This window comes from Ambystoma mexicanum, chromosome 2p (assembly GCF_040938575.1).
Source record: "Ambystoma mexicanum isolate Mex_15411 chromosome 2p, UKY_AmexF1_1, whole genome shotgun sequence".
NCBI classification, from domain to species: domain Eukaryota; kingdom Metazoa; phylum Chordata; class Amphibia; order Caudata; family Ambystomatidae; genus Ambystoma; species Ambystoma mexicanum.
Window position 1 is genome coordinate 293,279,638 of NC_090923.1, and position 21,466 is coordinate 293,301,103.

A 21,466-nucleotide genomic window follows, 5' to 3' on the forward strand; every position below is an offset into this window, starting at 1 on the left:
GGACTTACCGGTCCTGCAAAGGTCGGACTACATCGGTAAGTCCCCATTGAACGAGACTGGTGCCGGACACGTTATTGGTGGCAGTCATGGCGCAAATAGAGCCATGACTACCACCAATCTCGTAATGAGGCCCATTGTTATTTTATTTGATCTTTGTTTCACTGTGAATACAGGATTTGGAACACCTACTTGCGCGACCGGCTGGATGGATTGAATGGGTTGAACAAGCGCCAGGAGTAGTGGTGCAGGTGCAGGTAAATCAACATACCCTTCGAAGTGCCCTCTAATTCAGTCACAATTACTTGCCAACACTACTTCATATAAGATCATGTCTGCACCACAGTCTAAGCTGGTATACAATGCATCCATTGCCATACCCGTCATCAAATGGAACAATTGTGGGCAGTCACTCATAGTTACACTGGTTAGCAGCTGAGTATCATAGACTTGCGCATTTGTTATAACTCTATTTTCTGCTTCAATCGGGTCGCCCTGCTGGTCAAACAAGTCATTTTTAGAATATAAAATGTTGTCAGCTGCACTCACTGTGTTAACTGCATTCCCTGACATCAATGTGGCAACTGACAGCATCAGGTCTTCAGTCACAGTAGCAATCTGATCTCTCACAATGACTCTTGCCTGGACTACTCCTCTCTGGGATCGATTTCTCCACATGGCGTAACCCTCCTCTATGCTAGCCCCAGCAACCTCCTAGAAGGTGACTTATCCTTCAATGAGTTGTAAGAGTTGAAAGAATATACAGCAACAATGTTTCTCCTTTCTCTCTTCAATTTCAGCTGTTTGAGCTCAGCTGTTTTCAAATACTCTGGTGATCCATAAGGCAAACATTGGGTGTGCAGGCAGGAATGCAGGCAGGACAGAAAGCAGAAAAGTACTCCAGTGTCCGCTTCCTCTGCTTGGGGATCCTGTATGTGCTAGAAACTAACTGCTGAGACTATTAACTTTGGGGTAACATAATTAAATATTGTGCTTTAATAGGGCATTAATTATGGCCAACATGGTCTTGGCAGAAATCATCTTCACTTCATTGTCAAAGTCTGATAAATTTGGTACAGTGTAAGAATAATTATCACATAGCTCATTATTTCCATCATACTCATATGTCTGTATAGGTTAGGTCATTTGCTAAACATTTACATGCAGGAATGCATGTGTTCTTCACAAAAGAATATCTTATCAATTCCAGAATGAAGTCAGGAGCATCTGGCATTTCAAAGAGAATAGGAGCTATTTCTTAATCCTCCATGTTACATACATGTCCAGTGTGAGATGGATTTGTTGGTCTTAGTTGGTCATTTTGGTTCCAGATCTTGACATGTAGTTGACTCTCTTCATTTCAAGTATAAAAATATGTATTGTAGGCAGTAACATTTCCCAGCGCATTTGTATCTTATTTATTTATTACATTTTGTTACTCGCCCAGACCCTGGGGTATCACGGCGAAGGCTGCAGAAGGTAGTCAATTATTAAACAATGTTACAGTTTCAAAACAATAATACATTTTTTATACAGACGTTACAAGGCAGATATGGTCCTAAATCAGATTCCAATTGGTGGGATAGTCCATAACCTTATGTTCAAAATTTATTGAATAACCAGGTTTTCAGAGCTTTTTTGAATTTTTGTAATGATTCCTGCTTTTTGATGCTTAGAGGTAGGGAGTTCCAATGCGAAGGGGCTAAAACTTTGAAACTACTTCCTCCTGCTCTGCTATATTTGAAAGCGGGAACTTCTAAAAGGGCCAGATTATTGGATCTCAGCGTCCTGCAAGCCATTTTATTTTTGATGGAATTATTGAGGTAGCTGGGCGCTTTGTTGGTGGTGCATTTGTAGACAATGCTAAGGGTTTTGAATATGATCCTTGCTTCAATAGGCAGCCAGTGATTTTCTCTTCTAATGTTAGATATATGTTCTGATTTCTTTATCCCTAAGGCCGCTCTAAGGGCTTTATTCTGTAGTAGTTGGATTTTGTTTATATTGGTTTTGGAAGTTCCCAGGAAGAGGATGTTACAGTAATCTAGTTTTGTTAGGATAAGGGCTCTGGCCAGAGTGATGCAATTTGCAGGGGTGAGAAATTGGCGACTGAGAGCAATAAGTTTTGCTGTGTAAGCTGTGGATGAAGAGAGGGCTGCAATGTGTTTATGCATGGAGAGGTTGGCATCAATGTAGACACCTAACGATTTAACTTGTACTGTGATCCGGGTACCGTCGATGTTAATGTGAGAGTAGTCCGGCTGGAGGGTGCTTATTCTTTTTTGGGAGCCCACAATGAGGATCTCCGTCTTCTCATCATTTAAGCAAAGACTATTCAGGGCCATCCAGTTTTGGATTATGGAATAGACTTTATTAATGGTGAGGGTGTCTTGGGTGTAGTCACCTGAGATAGGGATGAGGATCTGTGTGTCATCTGCGAAGTTGGTGTAAATGACACCCATATCGTCTAGGGCTGAGAATAAGAGTTTGGTGTATGCATTATAGAGTGTAGGGGATAGGCAGGATCCCTGGGGGACACCTATGGGCACTAATATGGGGTCCGCTGCAAAATTCCCAATGGCAACTCTGGATGTACGGTCCGTGAGAAAGGATTTGATCCAGTAAGTGGCGTTGTTGGAAAGATTAAAATCTTTTTTTAGAGTGTTGCATAGTTTGTCATGATCTACTAGGTCGAATGCTGCTGATAGGTCCAGTAGCAGTAGTGTAGCTAGTTTGCCTGAGTCTCTGATAGCGTCTAATTGGATTTTTAGATCCAAGAGTGCTGTCTCAGTACTGTGATTAGGCCTAAAGCCTGATTGTCTGGCTCCTAGCAGATTATTTTGTTCTAGGTGAGTTTGTAATTGGTTATACGCTATTTTATCAATGATTTTAAGTAAAAATGGGACAGTTGTTATGGGCCGGTAGTTAGTAGGCACTAATGGGTCTAGAGTGGGCTTTTTTAGAAGGGGGGTGACCCAGGCTGCTTTAATGCTGACTGGGACCTGGTTGGTGGAGAAGGAGGCATTTACAAAGTTGGTGATTATGGGCGTGAGGGTGGGGGCGCAGAGTTTAATTAGGCGTGCTGGGAAGTTATCTCCTTTGCAGTTGGAGGCTTTAAGTTTGGCTATGGTCTTGAGTACTGTATCGTGAGAGACTGGTGTAAAGTTGAAGAGAGGGGCAGTGTTTTCTACGGTAGTGGAGATCTGATTGGCCGTGGAGTGTTTGTTGGACAGGAGGTTTCTTTTAGCGGTAATTTTGTTTTGTAATAGTTTAATCTTAGTGTCTAGGGCATCTTGGATGGTGGTGCACCATTCTTTGCTAGGTTTGACTGGGTTAATTATGGGGATTGGGTTCTCCAACTCCTTGAGTATGTTGAATAACTCTTTACTATCGGAGGATGCATTACTAATTCTTGTGTTAAAGGCATCTGCTTTGTGGGCGATGATGGCTGATTTATAGATTTTATTTGCAGAGTTGAAATCTTCCAGGGCTTCTGGGGTCTGGTTTTTCTTTAGGCGGTGTTCAAGCGATCTTTTGATTCGTCTAAGGGAGACTAGTTCCTCATTGAACCAGAAGGAGGATTTTTTGTCTTTACGTTTGGTTTTATTAACGCAGGGTGCTAGGGCGTCTATTGTATTGGTAAGAGAGTTATGGTAAAGGTCTGCCAGGGCACACGGTTCTTTGGCGTTAATGATTTTGTTATTGAGGGCTTTGGCTAGTAGAGGGTTGATATTTTCTGCTGTGAGTTTGCGGATGTTTCTTGTTACATATGATTCTTTGATGGCCGTTTTGGGTACATCTGGATTTTTATGCAGAATAGTGAAGTTTATGCAGTGATGGTCTGACCATGGTACCGGGGAGATGGAGTCTATGGATACTATAGTGTTAAGATATAGTATCCAATCTAGAGACCTCCCTTTTATGTGGGTAGGGGTGTTCACGAGTTGCGTGAAAGCCATGTCTTTAAGTGCACTATGTAGTGCCTCTGCTTTGTGGTCTTGGGGGTCGTTAAAGCCTAGATTCAGTTCCCCTAGGACTAAGCATTTTGTGTTTGGTTTTATAAGTGGCGTTAACAATAATGGTATGTCTAGTTCTGGTTGAGATGAGGTGTTAGGTGCTCTGTAGATAGTTATTAGGTTTATAGTGGTTTTATGGTCCGTAGCTAGTTTGGCTAGCAGGACTTCATAACCGACTGGGCTCTCGATGGGGCTGGTTCTTAATTTCAGGTGGGCTTTAGAGATAATCGCTACTCCTCCACCTACTGATTTTGTTCTGTCTGTTCTGAGAATGGTATAGTCTGGGGGAATGGCGATGGAGAGTGAGGGGCCGGACGCTTGGTGGAGCCAGGTTTCTGTCACTATGAGTAAGTCAAGTTCTTGCTCAGTAATGAGGTCATGAATTTCAGTGGCATGAGCAGGTATGGAGCGCGCGTTGATGAGGGCTGCTTTGAGATGCGTGGCTGGGGGTGGCTCTTGGATTGGGGTGGGTAGGTGAATGTTGGTAGTTTCAATGGCGTTATATTGTTGTTTGAATATGATGGGACTTTTGGAGTGTTTATCTTGGGTTCTTAATGGCGGTATGCCTACTGTGTTAGCATGATTGGTAAGAGTGATATTTTGAGGAGGGTTAGAGGTTCTAGATCTGAGTCTTAGGGTTCTTAATGTGCCTAGAATTGGGATATGATTGGGTTGCTTGACTTTGGGTAGTCCTCTAGTTGTGAGATAGGAGGTTGTGAGCGTCCGTGATCTGAGTCTAGTGCGTCTAAGTGCACTGAGGATTGGGGTGGTTGTTATAGGTACTAAAAGTGGTGTGTTGTTGCTTAGTAACGTTTGGATACATTTGTGATCTATTAGGCTATTGATCGAGGGGTGCAGGTTGTGGAATGGATTGGTGCGGGGTAGGAAGGGTGTGGGGCATGGGATGGGATGATGACGGGGGCAGGCTGCTCTGGAAAGGCCATTATCGTGGAAAAGGAAGTAGGCACCTGTGCAATGTGTGTCAAGCGGGATGGCACAGAAGGGAAACATCATGAATAGTAAGCAGCCTTGCATGGTATGTCTAGGTTTGGATAGGAGAGTGGACAGGTGTTAGCTATCTATGGTGGGGGGCTCTCTTGTGAAATGGCTAGCTCGCAAAAGGCAGAATGAGACTATGCATCTATGTGCAAATGCAGCAGTGGCTGAATCACATGACATCACAATAGGCAAAAAGTGGTAATACACCTGTGTGCAAGAGCAGCAGTGGCTAGGGCTCACAACATCAAGATAGGCAAAAAGTGGTAATGCACCTGTGTGCAAGAGCAGCAGTGGCTAGGGCTCACAACATCACGATAGGCAAAAGTGGTTATGCACCTGTGTGCAAGAGCAGCAGTGGCTAGGGCTCACAACATCACGATAGGCAAAAGTGGTTATGCACCTGTGTGCAAAATCAGCAGTGGCTAGGGCTCACAACATCACAATAGGCAAGATGAGATTATGCACCTGGCAGTGCGGACACTCAGTGACAGGAAACAGCAATACTCGGGTATGGCTGACTAGACAGTGCAGGCAATCAAGTGACTGAAAGAGGCGTTACTTAATTATGGAATGGTTCCATCGGCGACATGACTAGGTCGGCCATATTGGGCTGTCTCAAATACCCCATGTGTTGCAATGGCGAATGCACACTTGCCTCGCTGGAAGACCTGATTACAGGTCGAGGTGCAGTCTGCTTCTTTTTAGGAGTGTTCGTACCTTAGTTAGTGATAGTCCGGATACAGGCGGCAGCGGGCAGGGTCTCTGGCAAGAGGCAAGGCAGGCACAGACAGGCTGAGACAGGAAACAGCCTTAGTTCCTGCTGGCCTTCGTTCTGTAGGGCCGGCTCACGCCTCCCGGTGCCCGATTGGCTACCTTGTAGCCGTCGTCGGCCAATGGGCAGGGATGTCGTCGGAAGGGCCGGTGGAGGTGAGATCAGGGAAACCAGGCCGCCATCTTGGAATGGTCGCCACTCGCAGCCTCAGGAATGGTGCCCAGATGGCACGGACGTGTAGAGCCGCAGCGAGCCTTGCTACTTACATATAGCAGGCGCGGCAGATGAAATGTGCGCAGGAGTCGTACTTCATGGAAAATAAACGGCGAGTCAAGCGGCAGGGCAGTACCTGGGATAGCCTCGAGGAGGGGAAGCTCTGGCTTCACCTTCTTGGGAGGGGGTGCACTGCTCCAGCAGTGATGGTTGGGAGCTCCTGCTCCTTGGAGGGGGATCGGTCTTAGAAAACAGAGTCCAGAACAACTATGTATTCCTTTAGTTAAATTGGGTCTGGGGTGAAAGACAGGGCCAGTGGATGCTTTCAGTTGATTGAGTACCTGTTCAGGAATTCATTCTTGTGTTCTTAGTAAATTAAGTGACAAAAAGGTTTCTTCAGTTACTGTAGTCAATGTTTTCCAGTCTGAAATGTTACCTTTCCCTGTCGAGGTACTTGTAAAATTTGATCCAGGCTAGGGGTGAAATGCAAGTAATGAAGAAGCCTTCTAAAACCCTACTGTTAGGAATATCTCTGAAAGTGACAATAATGTGCCTTGAAGAAGACACAAATTAAAACTCAGGATGTTCTGGATACCTTCTTATAAAAGAAGAAAAGGATCTGTGCCCTGTTGAAATTTATAGAGTGTAGCTCATCTTAAACAATCAATCAATATCAGCTTCATTTTGGCAAAGCCATAGGCACATATAGAAACACATAATAATGACATACAAATAACTTGACCTAATACAATATATCCACATTTTAAAACACACACAGGCCGATTCATGGAATAAATGTGCGCCGAAAATCCCGGCGCAGAGGGGCCAATACGTGCGCTGCGCCTAAAATCAGCGCAAAGCGCAGGGAAACCAGCGCACGTCGATTCATGGAAGTCCCTGCGCAAGAAAAGCAGAGGACGTGCGCGGAAAAAACGCGCGGCGCAGGCCGGCGCACAGGTCAACCAACGTCGTGCGCCACGGCCACTGCGCCATCACTCCGAGCGCAGCGCACAGCTCTAAAGTAGGCGGGACACAGGGCGGGACACTCGGAATGGGGAATAAAATGGGGCACAACACTCGGAATGGGGAAGAATGTGGGCGGCACGGGGAAAGTTTAGGAGGCAAGTGCGCGGAACGCCCACACGCTCGCATACAACACGTATTCATGGAATAGAATAGGGCAAAAAAGCGCACGCTCAAAGCAGCGCACAGGCACAAACAGGCACAAACACGACCGCCACAAGAAAGCAGGCGGTAGCGTCTCTGCGCCTGCAAGAAATGTGCGCTAAAAGGTGCGCCAACAAATAGCACCTATATACAGACATGATCAATGTCCAATACTGTGGCCCTCCAGGACAAATGACGTACAAAGGGGTACCCACAAACACAGACACGCGCAGAGAGAAAAAATAAACGTGTGCGTGCATACCGGGGTGCGCGGTAAGTTGCACACGCGATATGGCCGGGTACGTGGATTGCAGGGGTGCGCGGGAAGTTCCACACGCGAAATGGCCGGCTACGTGGATTACAGGGGTGCGCGGCAAGTTGCACACGCGATATGTCCGGCTACGTGGATTCCAGGGGTGCGCGTTAAGTTGCACACGCGATATGGGCGGCTACGTGGATTTCAGGGGTGCGCGGGAAGTTCCACACGCGATATGGCCGGCTACGTGGATTTCAGGGGTGCGCGGGAAGTTCCACACGCGAAATGGCCGGCTACGTGGATTTCAGGGGTGCGCGGGAAGTTCCACATGCGATATGGCCGGCTACGTGGATTGCAGGGGTGCGCGGGAAGTTCCACACGCGATATGGCAGGGTACGTGGATTGCAGGGGTGCGCGGGAAGTTGCACACGCGAAATGGCCGGGTACGTGGATTTCAGGGGTGCGCGGGAAGTTCCACACGCGATATGGCCGGCTACGTGGATTTCAGGGGTGCGCGTTAAGTTGCACACGCGATATGGGCGGCTACGTGGATTTCAGGGGTGCGCGGGAAGTTCCACACGCGATATGGCCGGCTACGTGGATTTCAGGGGTGCGCGGGAAGTTCCACACGCGAAATGGCCGGCTACGTGGATTTCAGGGGTGCGCGGGAAGTTCCACACGCGATATGGCTGGCTACGTGGATTGCAGGGGTGCGCGGGAAGTTCCACACGCGATATGGCAGGGTACGTGGATTGCAGGGGTGCGCGGGAAGTTCCACACGCGATATGGCCGGCTACGTGGATTTCAGGGGTGCGCGGGAAGTTCCACACGCGAAATGGCCGGCTACGTGGATTTCAGGGGTTTGCGGGAAGTTCCACACGCGATATGGCCGGCTACGTGGATTCCAGGGGTGCGCGGGAAGTTCCACACGCGATATGGCAGGGAACGTGGATTTCAGGGGTGCGCGGGAAGTTCCACACGCGATATGGCCGGCTACGTGGATTGCAGGGGTGCGCGGGAAGTTGCACACGCGAAATGTCCGGGTACGTGGATTTCAGGGGTGCGCGGGAAGTTCCACACGCGATATGGCCGGCTATGTGGATTCCAGGGGTGCGCGGGAAGATGCACACGCGATATGGCAGGGTACGTGGATTCCAGGGGTGCGCGGGAAGTTCCACACGCGATATGGCCGGCTACGTGGATTCCAGGGGTGCGCGGGAAGTTGCACACGCGATATGGCCGGGTACGTGGATTGCAGGAGTGCGCGGGAAGTTCCACACGCGAATTGGCTGTGTGCTCCCAGGCATTACCTGTACACCCTCCACGGCCCCTGCAGGCAGCACACACCACAGGGAACTACCCTGCACACCTGCTCATGTCTCCCACCACCCCCACCCCCCATCCACCAGGGACACCCTCCACCAGGCCCCCACCCATGTCTCCCACCACCCCCCACCCCCCATCCACCAGGGACACCCTCCACCAGGCCCCCACCCATGTCTCCCACCACCCCCACCCCCAGCACTGTGGGGAACCTGCCAGCAGGCCCCCACCCATGTCCAACCCATGTCTCCCACCACCCCCAACCCCCATCCACCAGGGGCACCCTCCACCAGGCCCCCACCCATGTCTCCCACCACCCCCAACCCCCCATCCACCAGGGACACCCTCCACCAGGCCCCCACCCATGTCTCCCACCACCCCCACCCCCAGCACTGTGGGGAACCTGCCAGCAGGCCCCCACCCATGTCCAACCCATGTCTCCCACCACCCCCAACCCCCCATCCACCAGGGGCACCCTCCACCAGGCCCCCACCCATGTCTCCCACCACCCCCACCCTCAGCACTGTGGGGAACCTGCCAGCAGGCCCCCACCCATGTCCAACCCATGTCTCCCACCACCCCCAACCCCCATCCACCAGGGACACCCTCCACCAGGCCCCCACCCATGTCTCCCACCACCCCCCACCCCCCATCCACCAGGGACACCCTCCACCAGGCCCCCACCCATGTCTCCCACCACCCCCAACCCCCCATCCACCAGGGACACCCTCCACCAGGCCCCCACCCATGTCTCCCACCACCCCCACCCCCAGCACTGTGGGGAACCTGCCAGCAGGCCCCCACCCATGTCCAACCCATGTCTCCCACCACCCCCAACCCCCCATCCACCAGGGGCACCCTCCACCAGGCCCCCACCCATGTCTCCCACCACCCCCACCCCCAGCACTGTGGGGAACCTGCCAGCAGGCCCCCACCCATGTCCAACCCATGTCTCCCACCACCCCCAACCCCCATCCACCAGGGACACCCTCCACCAGGCCCCCACCCATGTCTCCCACCACCCCCAACCCCCCATTCACCAGGGACACCCTCCACCAGGCCCCCACCCATGTCTCCCACCACCCCCACCCCCAGCACTGTGGGGAACCTGCCAGCAGGCCCCCACCCATGTCCAACCCATGTCTCCCACCACCCCCAACCCCCATCCACCAGGGACACCCTCCACCAGGCCCCCACCCATGTCTCCCACCACCCCCCACCCCCCATCCACCAGGGACACCCTCCACCAGGCCCCCACCCATGTCTCCCACCACCCCCAACCCCCCATCCACCAGGGACACCCTCCACCAGGCCCCCACCCATGTCTCCCACCACCCCCACCCCCAGCACTGTGGGGAACCTGCCAGCAGGCCCCCACCCATGTCCAACCCATGTCTCCCACCACCCCCAACCCCCCATCCACCAGGGGCACCCTCCACCAGGCCCCCACCCATGTCTCCCACCACCCCCACCCCCAGCACTGTGGGGAACCTGCCAGCAGGCCCCCACCCATGTCCAACCCATGTCTCCCACCACCCCCAACCCCCATCCACCAGGGACACCCTCCACCAGGCCCCCACCCATGTCTCCCACCACCCCCAACCCCCCATCCACCAGGGACACCCTCCACCAGGCCCCCACCCATGTCTCCCACCACCCCCACCCCCAGCACTGTGGGGAACCTGCCAGCAGGCCCCCACCCATGTCCAACCCATGTCTCCCACCACCCCCAACCCCCCATCCACCAGGGGCACCCTCCACCAGGCCCCCACCCATGTCTCCCACCACCCCCACCCCCAGCACTGTGGGGAACCTGCCAGCAGGCCCCCACCCATGTCCAACCCATGTCTCCCACCACCCCCAACCCCCATCCACCAGGGACACCCTCCACCAGGCCCCCACCCATGTCTCCCACCACCCCCAACCCCCCATCCACCAGGGACACCCTCCACCAGGCCCCCACCCATGTCTCCCACCACCCCCACCCCCAGCACTGTGGGGAACCTGCCAGCAGGCCCCCACCCATGTCCAACCCATGTCTCCCACCACCCCCAACCCCCCATCCACCAGGGGCACCCTCCACCAGGCCCCCACCCATGTCTCCCACCACCCCCACCCCCAGCACTGTGGGGAACCTGCCAGCAGGCCCCCACCCATGTCCAACCCATGTCTCCCTCCACCAGGCCCCCACCCATGTCTCCCACCACCCCCACCCCCAGCACTGTGGGGAACCTGCCAGCAGGCCCCCACCCATGTCCAACCCATGTCTCCCACCACCCCCAACCCCCATCCACCAGGGACACCCTCCACCAGGCCCCCACCCATGTCTCCCACCATCCCAACCCCCCATCCACCAGGGACACCCTCCACCAGGCCCCCACCCATGTCTCCCACCACCCCCACCCCCAGCACTGTGGGGAACCTGCCAGCAGGCCCCCACCCATGTCCAACCCATGTCTCCCACCACCCCCAACCCCCCATCCACCAGGGGCACCCTCCACCAGGCCCCCACCCATGTCTCCCACCACCCCCACCCCCAGCACTGTGGGGAACCTGCCAGCAGGCCCCCACCCATGTCCAACCCATGTCTCCCACCACCCCCAACCCCCATCCACCAGGGACACCCTCCACCAGGCCCCCACCCATGTCTCCCACCACCCCCCACCCCCCATCCACCAGGGACACCCTCCACCAGGCCCCCACCCATGTCTCCCACCACCCCCAACCCCCCATCCACCAGGGACACCCTCCACCAGGCCCCCACCCATGTCTCCCACCACCCCCACCCCCAGCACTGTGGGGAACCTGCCAGCAGGCCCCCACCCATGTCCAACCCATGTCTCCCACCACCCCCAACCCCCATCCACCAGGGACACCCTCCACCAGGCCCCCACCCATGTCTCCCACCACCCCCCACCCCCCATCCACCAGGGACACCCTCCACCAGGCCCCCACCCATGTCTCCCACCACCCCCACCCCCAGCACTGTGGGGAACCTGCCAGCAGGCCCCCACCCATGTCCAACCCATGTCTCCCACCACCCCCACCCCCCATCCACCAGGGACACCCTCCACCAGGCCCCCACCCATGTCTCCCACCACCCCCAACCCCCCATCCACCAGGGACACCCTCCACCAGGCCCCCACCCATGTCCCCCTGGCCCCTGGTCCTGACGATACACAATAATGGCAGTAATGGCCAGCATACCCAGCACAAACACCCAGGCAAGGATTGCATGCACCCACATAGTGAATGCAATCACATGACACAACCCCAAAGGCAAGTATGCAAAAGAACACATGTCCGCCACACACACATACACAATGGGTGCAAGTGAATGTCAAAACCCATATCATGACATGTAAGAAACCAAAGAAAAAATGACACAAGTGTAAGATAATATAAAAATGTATTAAAAAAAAAAATAAGTAAACTAATACAACTATCTGGCAAAGCAAATAAAAGGTCCATGTCCGGGAACAAAAATGAGAAACCAAAAAACAAAGGATAGAAAAATCAATAGATTTTGTCCAAAGCAAACACATGTAGTATGAAATCAAAGAAAAACCATTACGACATGGTGTAAACAATATGAAATTAAAAAAATGTATCTCCCAAAAAATAACAATATATACAGGAATGTTCAAGGGTCCATGAGCCCAACACCACTAATGAAACCTAATACTAACTAATTAAAAAAATATGTACAAAAAAGTGGCCATTGTCCAAGCGGTCCAAAATAATAAAAAGAAATAAAGGAAACCTAGCACTAACTAACTAAAAAACTATATACAAAGGCAGCGGGCTAGTCCTGCGGCTCACTTGGTGATGCTGGCCAGGGCATCCTCGAACTCCATGTCAATGTCCTGGAGGCGGGACTCAGTCCTGGCCCCGAGGTCTCGCAGGGACAACCCCATGTGCTCACCAAATTCCCTGCGAGCCTCCTCGAGGCACTCAGCCCGCCTCAATGCCTGATGCATGGAGATCTCCGCCCTGGCCATGGCGAGCCGCTCCTCTTCCGCCCGCTGCCGCTCCGCACCTATCCGCTGGCCAAACTCCTCCCACACGGAACACACCGCCATGCCAGGGTTGCCCTGCCCTCCGGCCGATGCCTGCCCCTCTGATCTTGATGGCCCTGAGCCATGATGCCTCCCACGTCGAGCCCGCTGCTGCCTCCGACGCCACTGCCTCTGCCAGCACGACGGCATCCAGGCTGATGGTAACCACCGACGCCGTCGTGCACGTGCCCTGCCCGATGATGCCGGCACATCTTCCATCTGCTGGGGTCCACTTGCTGTGTCGTCCACCCCTGCTGGACCTCCGACTCCCAACTGCGGCAGGGATGGGATCCCCACCGAGCTGGCTGCATTGGTCGGGGCAGGTCCACAGGGGGCCATGGTGGCATCTGGGCCGGAAGACGGCAAGGAGAACGACCGGTGGATAGCCTGCACAGAGGAGGAGAGGGCCGTCAGATTGGCCAACACATGCAGGAACCCCCCGAACATGGCCGATCCCAATTGGGCCACGTCGGCACGGTGCACTTCGTGATGACGTGCGTGCTCCTCCCGGGAAGCACGCACGGCATCACGAATCACAGCCGTGCGCATCGCGACCCCAATCAGGACCTGCTCCACGCGGCCAGGGGTTCCCACGGCCGCAGGTGGAGGGGAGTCAGTTGACATGGACATCCCCTCTACCTGCGGACGGGCCTGGGACGGGGCATCCCTGCTGGTGCATGGTGGTGCACTCACAGGGTCAGGGACAGCGACATGCACAGGCACCTCCACGGTGACCTGTGCTGCCTCCTGCCCCTGGCCCTGGACTGCACCACTTGCACCAGCAGGGATGCTCCCACCAGGCCCCATGTGTGCACCAGTGTCGGCCTCCTCCTCCTCTGTGCAAACCACCAACCTGGATGGCTCCTCACCGTCTCCCGCCGTAGCAGGCCCCTGTGGGGGCTCACCCACCCCTTCCGCTGCAGCCGTGGGGGCATCCCCGCCGCCTTGCTCCACAGCGCCGTCTCCGCCCTCTTCTTCACTAGCCGCTGCGTAGAGGGAGACAAAGGACACAAGCATCAGGCTACTGTACAATGGTCCCCTAGACAGGAAGCAATAGCAGATGAGCACCCCTGTCAAAGTACACTTCCATCATGTCCCTCCACAACACATGGGTCAGTCCAGGCAAAACACACACAGTAACAGGCATGGTGCATGCCATGCACATTTCCATGCATGTCCAATTGACTCTTGAAACACTCAATGATATGTAACTCACATGCATCATGGCTCATGCATATCACATGCACACACTTCACCTCAGTCACATCCATCTGGCCCCAATCACACCGAACACAGGCAAAACAAGGGTAAGTTGGGTGCGTCACTGAATCTGTGCATTGTCACACACATGTGTCATGCATCCATGGCATGCACAAGTCACAGACATGCAGGTCAGGCACACAGACATGGCTACCATTTATGTACCTGGCATCAGCACCCATCCTTCACCCCCATCCATGTCCAGGTACAGAGACTGGCATGCTCTCATGTCCCAAATCTGCATAGTGCTCCCCATGCCGCATTTCAACACATGCAACAACCATGTGGGTCACACATCACTGGTCGCACATGCATTACCATGATGTCCCAGCACACATACATGCATACATGGCCCATGGCACACATACAGGCAAGTATCATAGAACCAGCACACCGCAACATGCCCTGTCTCACACAGTGATGCTTGGACACTTACCGCTCAACTCCAGACGGGTCTCCCTCTCAAGGATCTGGGCGTGGAGCGCTGGGCGTACGCGTTCCAGGACCCTCTTCTGGATGGAACTCATGTGGCCCCGGTCCCCCTCCACGAGGCGCCGGGCCTTCACAAGGGTCCTGGACCTCAAGTCCTCCCAGCGCTTCTTGATCTTCAAGACGTTGCGGGTTGCCACCCCCTCCGCGTTGATGGCAACCACACAGTCGGCCCAGATCCTCTCCCGTCCTTCCTTGCTGGCGCGGGACGATCCAAAGAGGGCATCATACTGCCCCAGGACATGCTCCACCAGGACACCAACTTCGGTGGCAGTGAAGCTGGTGCCCCTCTGCCCCTCTGGCCTGGGGTTGCCACTGGTGCCAGATGTAGAAGTGCCCGACATGGCAACCCCAGAGGCAGGTGTGGGTGGGCAACTGGGTCCTGGGGCTGGGCTGTGGAGCGATGTAATCCCAGTTGGGAGTCTTCAGTTCCAGCAGGGGTGGACACAGCAACTGGACCCCTGCAGATGGCTGATGTGCAGGCAACCAAATGGCAGGGCACGGTGGCAGCAGGCAGGCAGGCAGGCAGGCAGCAGCAGATAGCACGTGGGAGGCTGCTCAGGGCACTGGGGGGGGCAGTAACTCGGCCTTCGGGGCAGGAGCGTGGTGTTCCGTGTGTTTTCGGGTGGCCAGCTTGATACGGAGTGATTTGGCACGTGAAATTCCTGCACGTCAGCGTGAAATCCGAGGAAAGGCCCTTAGCGCGTAAGTGCGTCAGCACGCATACGCGATTCTATTGGACCAGAGTCCCTCATCGCGTAAGCGCGTCTGACGTGATCCGCACGGGCGTTCCCCACTCAGCACGTGAAGACGGAGCACACGTGGAAATACTGCACGTCAGAGTGTCATCGCGTGTAATTGGCCAAAAGTGCGCGTACACGCCATTGGCCTAAGTACGTGTATTTCATCGCGTGTAATTGGCCAAAAGTGCGCGTACACGCCATTGGCCTATGTACGTGTATTTCATCGCGTGTAATTGGCCAAAAGTGCGCGTACACGCCATTGGCCTAAGTACGTGTATTTCATCGCGTGTAATTGGCCAAAAGTGCGCGTACACGCCATTGGCCTATGTACGTGTATTTCATCGCGTGTAATTGGCCAAAAGTGCGCGTACACGCCATTGGCCTAAGTACGTGTATTTCAGGGGTGCGCGGCCACTTACACAAGCAAGTACGTCAGCGCACCTGTATGCCTGCTGCGTGGGAATTTCCACACGCGATTGGAGTGGGAACTCGATTCCAGGGGTGCGAGGCTCACACGCTCGCCTACAACACGCGCAAGGCATTAATTTGCGCACTTTTCAATAAACAAGCCAGATGCCAGGATGAACATACCGTTCCTAGCAGCAGTGGCAGTGGGCTACCAAAGGAGGAGGAGGAGGAGAGTCAGGGCCAGAATATTCACACCCAGAACCAGCCTATTCGGGATGCCTGATGACCAGGTGTATGGGAGGTACAGGTTTCCAGCACACATCATACTGGACCTGATCAGTGAGTGGGAGGATGACCTCACATCACCCACCCTGTGCTCCCAAGCACTCAGCCCCCTGCAGAAGGTCCTGAATGTACTGCACTTCTTGGCCACTGGATCCTTTCAGCGGACAAGTGCCATAGTGGGTGGTGTGTCACAGGCCACGCAGTCACGCTGCTTACACCAGGTCTTGAACATCATCACTGCACGGCCATCAGTCCGCAGGCACATATATCTCCCCAGGACTCATGCAGAAAGGCGGACGTGCATCCAGGAATTCTATGGTGTAGCTCAATTCCCCAAAGTGCTTGGTGCAATTGACTGCACACATGTGGCTCTACGTCCACCCAGGGCAACAGAGCACATCTATAGAAACCGCAAGCACTGGCATTCCATCAACGTGCAAGTTGTATGCAATGCCAAGGGAATAATCACATCAGTATATGGCAACTATCCAGGGTCCACCCACGACAGCTTCATCTACAGAATGTCTACCCTATGCCGGGACCTAGAGGCTGGCCAGCATGGAGATACATGGCTGCTTGGTGAGCATGAATGCCACTGCACATGCATGCATGTCAGATACTGGGTCATGACACAACACCACTAATGATACCCATCACCACCTCCGCAGGGGACAGTGCCTACCCTATCAGCCCCCACATGATGACCCCAATCCGGAACCCCACCACGCCACCCCAGGTAAGGTACAACACAGCCCACATTGCAACACGGGGCATAGTGGAGCGCACATTCGGAGTGCTCAAGTCACGCTTTCGCTCCCTTAACCGTTCTGGCGGGCAGCTGTTATATGCTCCCCGAATAGTGTGCAGGATCATAGTGGCAGCATGTGTCCTGCACAACGTTGCAACACGCCGGGGCCTGCCCGTGGACATGGTGGTGCCCCCACATCCACAACCACATGCACGCCCGCTGCGCATGGGAGGGGAAAGGGCACGGGGGGAGGCAGCCCGTACGCAACTGGTGGCCAACTTCTTCACCTAGGAATCACAGTGCTGGCTAGTGCACACTGCTCTGGCACATACCATCTGACAATCAATGATGACACTACCTGACAATGTCTAAAAATTACTTGACAATAAACTGTCAGATACACATCAGCCTGAGATTGTTAACATGGAAGTGCCAATATGTGTGCACCCCTAGCTACACATACACCAGCAATGCATCACAACGCAAAGACACAACTCCATCAATCAAATATGCATTGCCACAGGCGATTCACTACATGACAACATTGCCATGTCACCCATTCCCTTCACAGTCCCGCCACTGAGGACACCATGTCATGGTATGTGACAGCAAACAAACTGGCCATCACAACATGACACCAGTGTCACAAATAGCAGTGCCCCAAATGGAACATAGCCGCCCTTGAGCAGCTAACCGCCCTGGAGCCACTACTACACACCTGTGTAAGAGTAATTTCAATCAAATTACACACCAACCCACCCTGAAGCCCACCCAAACAAGACACAATGCATGTAATCAATGGTAGTCTCATTACCTGATTCTGCTGGTATGTCCTCACCGTCCAGATGTACAGTGATGGCGCCATGCAAAAGTGTCAGTGCACATCTACCGACATGTAGTCTGACTCCAGAGAGTATGCCCTTGTGAAGATCTGTGTGAAATACCTGCAAAACATGAGCAACATATGTAAGTAGAGGCACATATCAAACCATCATGCATAGTTAGGTGCAACAACAATGAACACTATGAATGTCTACACAGTATTGACTATGGACTGGCCAACAGCTCATGGGAGTCCAATGTCACCGTGTAATTTGCTGTCACTTGGGCACACCCTTTGCAAGCCCATGGAAACGGAAGCAGGAGGGGTGTGGATGTCTGCTACCCAAGCATCGAAACCAAACTCAGGACAAGCCTGCATGTGCCCAGCCACAATACAGTGTATGCCCAGGTACCCACACAAGGCAACACTCTTGCAAAATAAAAATAAAATTGAGAAAAAATGGCCATGAAAGGGCCGGCGGGGGGGGGGGGCCACCTATGAGGTCCGAGGACAGGATGCACGCCACAATCCACCTGTGTGGATCATGGGAAACGAAAACACCCCATAGGCTCGTGGCCCACACGGCTACTCTGTTGTGGGAGATGAGTCGCTATGGCTCTGGCCAGACCCTGCAGCTGACTCTGGAGGTGGGGGAGCTGCCTCAGAAGATGGTGTGACAATGGGAGGCAGCCCACGCAAAGCACGAGTTTGCTCCTCCATGGCTGCAAGCAGGCGGGTCTGGTAGTTCTGGTTCTGGGTTATAATCATGCGGAGGTCCCCATGCAGTAACTCCCGGGATGACCTGACCTCCGCACGAGTTGCCTGCATCTCGGCCGAGAGCGTCCGTGTCAGACGCTCCAGCTGCTCCTCTGTCCTTCTATGGGATGAAGCCTCAAGCTCTAACAGGGTCGACCTGAGGTGACGGAGTTCTTCCCTCAGGCCTTCCCTGTGGCGCTGGGACTCCATGGAAAGTGATTCCCGCAGAGTCGCCAGTGCCGCCCGCCTGTCCATGTTGGACGCCAACATATCCTCCCTGTGTGCCTGGCAGATGGACTCTGTAGCCTGCTCCAGTCGCTCCATCAGCCTTTCTGGGGGGACAATGGAAGTGGCCACCCTATCCATGGCCTGTGCAATCATCTCGGATGATGCTGCCTTTTGGGTGGCCATACCGTAGATGGATTGCTCCCAAACGGTATTGCCAGGTGGCATACGGCCACCACGTTGACGGGCACCACACCTGCCTGGGGCAAGGCGGACTGCGCCTTGCTGTGCCGGCAAGGCCTCAGGCTGCAGGACTGCATTCCCTCTCTGTTCTGCAGCCCCAGGAACAGGATCAGAGATTGGGTGGTGTGGCCCTGCATCCGTAACCACCGGAGGCTGATCTGCCGACACTGACATCCCCATTGAGGGCAATGGCCCGGCTGCAGGTGGGTCGGACAGAGGAGATTCTCTCCCAAGAACACTCACCTGCGACTGCACATAGGTGTCATCCTCCGAGTCTACACCTGAATACTGCTCGGGGGAGGAACCCCCAGAGACACCCCTCGACAGCACGGCCTGCAGCACTTGTGGGTTTTCACCCACAAACACACCACGTCCCTCACTTGTGGTAGGTCGGCCCGGGTTGCCCTCCTGGGACGGCTCAACCACCACATCCCCAGCATCAACAAGTGCTTCGTCCCCTGCAAAGACATGAAAGAGAAAAATGGAAACAGGCATTAGCACCATGGCATGCAACAAGGGCTGATGAACAACAGAGGCAGTAGTTCTACGACACATGTCCCACATGACTGGGAGACCTCCTATGCATTCACCATCACTGGGTCTGTAGGGGAGGCTCAGGGCATACAATGTACAGATTGGAGAGCAACGCCTGCTCACCATGCTGCCTAGCACTGCCATCACACATTGGCCGGTGATTGCCATGTCAAAGGCACATGCCATCACACACATGGCATGTGACATAGCCACCAAGTGAAGAGGGAGAGGAGGGCTACTTTTTTGGATTTCAACCACTCTGGTCATGACATTGCATCGTCACATCAATAAGTATACATGTTGTACATGGATCTGCTAGTCCAAATTGGCCACGATGCACAGTGCCTTGTCTACATCAACAAAATGCAGTAAACAATGTGATTCCACCTCCCCATCACCTGTAAAGGATTCATATTGCATTCGTGAAGCACCGGTCCAGAAATGTATGAAGGTACAGCGGAGCACTGAGGGGTGGTGGGGCAGAAGGGGATGCCAGTCAACAATCCTACTGGTGCTGGTGTCATTCATGTCACGCAAGTGCAGGGGTGGGTGGCAAAATGAAGTGCAAGGGGAAGTGGCGGCTGGAAGTGCTGTACAAGGTAAGTAGGACTTGACGTCAAGGGCAGATGGTGTTAGGCGCAGACAAGTGCTGGGGGGGTGGCCTATAGGGGTACAGAGACAATCATGCAGTGCTGTGGGCTCGGAGGGGACAGGGGAGGTACACACTGCATCTGGCTCGGCAAGGTCCTTGCAGATTTATATGTGTCCTGCAGAGTTGTCACATGCCGCAGATATGTGCCCTTGGATTGGGGATCTCATCTTGGTGAAAAGGGTGAGGCGCTATTGCCTTTGGAGCATGTGGCAGGCCAGTTTGCCAGAGGATGGCCATGATGCAGGACATTCCCTCTCTGCCACCCGGCACCTGTGGTTTGGGTTCACAAGATCCGAGTCATGCCAGGACTCTGCATTGGCATGGGGCTTCAGACAGGTGGTCATGACCGTGGCAAAGACATCCAGTGTACCTGACATGGAGTGGAGCATGGAGTGGGCCCTGTCAGGATGGGAGTGAGCCTAAGGGGGAGCTGGATGGGGGGGAGATTTTGGCAGCATGAGCCTCGACTGACACACACTTCATGGGTCGGAATACCAAGAAGGTGTGTGACAGTGGTGAGGGTGGCTTTGCCTGTGGGGTGGTGAGGGTGAGCTGGGAGGAGAGGAGAATGTGATCACTCCAGGAGAGAGGAGTGCAGAGAAGGACGGAGAGGGGAAAGTCAGATGAGATCAGAGCATCAAGAGTGTGCCCTGCAGAATGAGTAGGGACAGACGGGAGTCTAGAGGGTGAGAGGGAGTTGCTGAGGTCACAGAAAGGTCACGTGGGGGCGTCAACAAGCATGCAGGTGGATGCGTACAGCACCAAGGATGAGGATTTCTGTGTCTGGGGACATGAGTGAGGAGGAGAGGTGAGGACACTCAGAAAGGAAGTAGTACATTTGACCAGTTTTCCCTGACACAGTACGCACTGTTTGAGAATGTCAAGGTGTGGTGGAGAGAGACGTCACACAAGCCATTCCAGAGTGGAGTAGGTCTAAGTAGGAGTGACAGTGGCAGGAATACCCTCAGGGAAGCCAAGGGCACACCCCCCCTGCACAGTAGTGGCGGGCCAAGGAGAGGGTCTCCTGAACATCAGGTAGGAGTGTGTGAAGGATGCAGACAGAGCTGGCCGTCAGACATGTTTCCATGAGACCAAGGATGTCAAGGTGCATAACCTCATGTAAGTGACAGATATCGGAGGAATGCCTGATGCAGCCGCAGTGAAAGGAGTGTAATTGTGGAGGAGGTTGACAGCCTTGTAGGACTTACGGGGAGTGCTAGAGATCAGAGGTGCAGCATGTGTAGGAGTTGGAGTGGGAGGCGGAGAAGGTTCATGGGAGGGTGCAGGGAGGCAGTGCAGGATTGATGAGGAGAGAGGAGGGGGGACAGCAGGAGAGGTAAGGAAGTTGATGAGATGTGGGTAGCATTTCTCAAGGAGATTGAGGTTGGCCTAAGGGCCTTGGACTGAGACGCTCCCATTACCATGCACATCAATAGTGGCCTCTGAGGATTGGAAGGAGGCCAGGAGTACACCCCAACGGGTCCCACCATTGATGGTGGAAG